At 53.6% G+C, this 2,242-nt stretch overlaps 1 pseudogene across 1 annotated transcript; it reads left to right on the top strand.

Moving 5' to 3' along the window:
• Positions 1-375: 375 nt before the first annotated feature.
• LOC110308626 lies at positions 376-1,784 on the top strand (annotated as a pseudogene). Its single transcript, XR_002379583.2, has one exon. The product of XR_002379583.2 is annotated as a bystin pseudogene (transcript).
• The last annotated feature ends 458 nt before the right edge of the window (positions 1,785-2,242 follow it).

Below are 2,242 nucleotides of genomic sequence, written 5' to 3'. Positions count from 1 at the left end.
TGCAAATTGATATTACAGAAATTCTTTCCTTGAAATATATATTAAGAATTTCTTGCTAGAATGTCATCGACTCGGCTCCGCCCCCAAGGCATCCAACGGATTGACAGGACGCCCTAGGCTACTTTCATGAATTCTGGAAAAGGGTGACTTGGACATCCACCTTTTCCAATGAGATTACCTGAGAATTTGGAGGTTCCTGCTACAGGTCCCGAAGCTCTTCCTGAGAGAGTGATAGATGAGGAACTTCCGGCCTCCCAACGCTGGGGAGCGCTGTGATCTCTCAGTGACCTCTTGGCGACCGGAACACACGGCGCAGTATCTGCTTTTTAGCCGGCTTCACACGTGTAAGCCTAGTGGGCAAGTTTTTCGACCAAAATGCCCAAATTCAAGGTGACACGTGGGGCCAGAAATCAGGAGAAGTATGCACCGCTGGCCGAGCAGATCCTGAAAGTAGCCTAGGGCGTGAGGTCGAAGAGGAGGAAGAGTATGTGGGACCCCAGCTAAGCAGACGGATTTTGCAGCAAGCCCTACAACAGCAGGAGGAGCTCGAAACTGACCATGGGGCTGGAGATCGGTCAGCACCACCGTGAGAGCGCACCACGCAGCTGGGGCCGGAATTGCCACAGAATGGATCGGATGAGGAGGATGAGGAATGGCCTACCCTGGAGAAGGCAGCCAAAATGACAGGGGTGGACCACCAGGCAGAGGTGATCGTGGAGTGCCATTAAAATGTTCATGAACAAGAACCCTCCCGTGAGGCGCACCCTGGCTGATATCATCATGGAGAAGTTGACTGAGAAGCAGACAGAGGTGGAGACTGTCATGTCAGAGGTATCAGGCTTCCCTATGCCTCAGCTGGATCCCCGGGTCTTGGAAGTCTACTGAGGAGTTCGGGAGGTGTTATGTAAGTACCGCAGTGGGAAACTGCCCAAGGCTTTTAAGATCATCCCCTCACTGTTCAACCGGGAGCAGATCCTCTATGTCACTGAGCCTGAGGCCTGGACTGCAGCCGCCATGTATCAAGCCACCAGGATTTTTGCCTTTAACTTGAAGGAGTGCATGGCTCAGTGCTTCTACAACCTTGTCCTGCTTCCCCGAGTGCGAGATGACATTGCTGAATACAAACGACTCAACTTTCACCTCTACAAGGCGCTCCAGAAGGCCCTGTTCAAGCCTGGAGCCTGGTTCAAAGGAATCCTGATCCCATCGTGTGAGTCCGGCACCTGTACCCTCCGAGAAGCCATCATCGTAGGCAGCATCATCACCAAGTGCTCCATCCCCGTGCTGCACTCCAGTGCAGCCATGCTGAAGATCACGGAAATGGAATACAGCGGTGCCAACAGCATCTTCCTGTGCCTGCTGCTGGATAAGAAGTACGCATTGCCTTACTGTGTGCTCGACCCTCTGGTCTTCCACTTTCTGGCGTTCTGGACGGAAAAGCGCCAGCTACCTGTCCTCTGGCACCAGTGCCTGCTGACACTAGCTCAGCGCTACAAGGCTGACCTGGCCACAGAGCAGAAGGAGGCCCTCCTGGAACTGCTTCGGCTACAGCCCCACCCGCAGCTGTCCCCTGAAATCAGACGTGAGCTTCAGAGTGCAGTCCCCAGAGACGTGGAGGATGGTGTTGTCACCATGGAATGAGAGCAGTCACCTGTGTTGGCCCAGGGGGCGCAGGACCACCCCAGGACCCCAGCTGGTGTAGTTAAAGACCTAGGTCAAGACACTGAAGGGTTACTATGGCTGCCGTGGCCTAATCCTGGGCAAGGAGGACTGCATCTGGTTGGCTTTCTCTGCCATTTTAGGCTTTGGTCCCTGCTCACTTCTGGAAGCTAACAGGAGTTACCTCAGTTCAGTTCAGCAACCCCACAACCCAACTGGCAGTTGGTATGAGGTCTGCTCTCTCCAGATACTGTGTAAGCTCACTGGGGTGCGGAGAAAACAGGCATTTATTTATCGCAGCTCTTGTATTTTGGTCCCTGGAGGTTCCTGCCTTTCTCCCCTGTCACCCACGGGAGAGGTGGGAGTCACTGCTGGCTCCTTCCTGTTCCCAGCTCAGAAGAGCGGGTTGTTACTTCCCACAGAACCCTCACCCCACCTTATTCTTCAAAGTTGTGTCTCTAGACTCTTGCTTCCTTTGTTCTTCACAGGAAATGTGTGCACATGCGCCCCTGACTCTTATCATGACACACAGTCAGGGCCGACTCTAGGGATGCCAGATTCTGCTGCCATGTTGGAAAGGTGT

Source organism: Mus caroli, chromosome 13 (genome assembly GCF_900094665.2).
Source record: "Mus caroli chromosome 13, CAROLI_EIJ_v1.1, whole genome shotgun sequence".
NCBI lineage: Eukaryota > Metazoa > Chordata > Mammalia > Rodentia > Muridae > Mus > Mus caroli.
The sequence above is the reverse complement of the archived record's forward strand: the minus strand, read 5'-3'. Positions and strand labels throughout refer to the sequence as shown.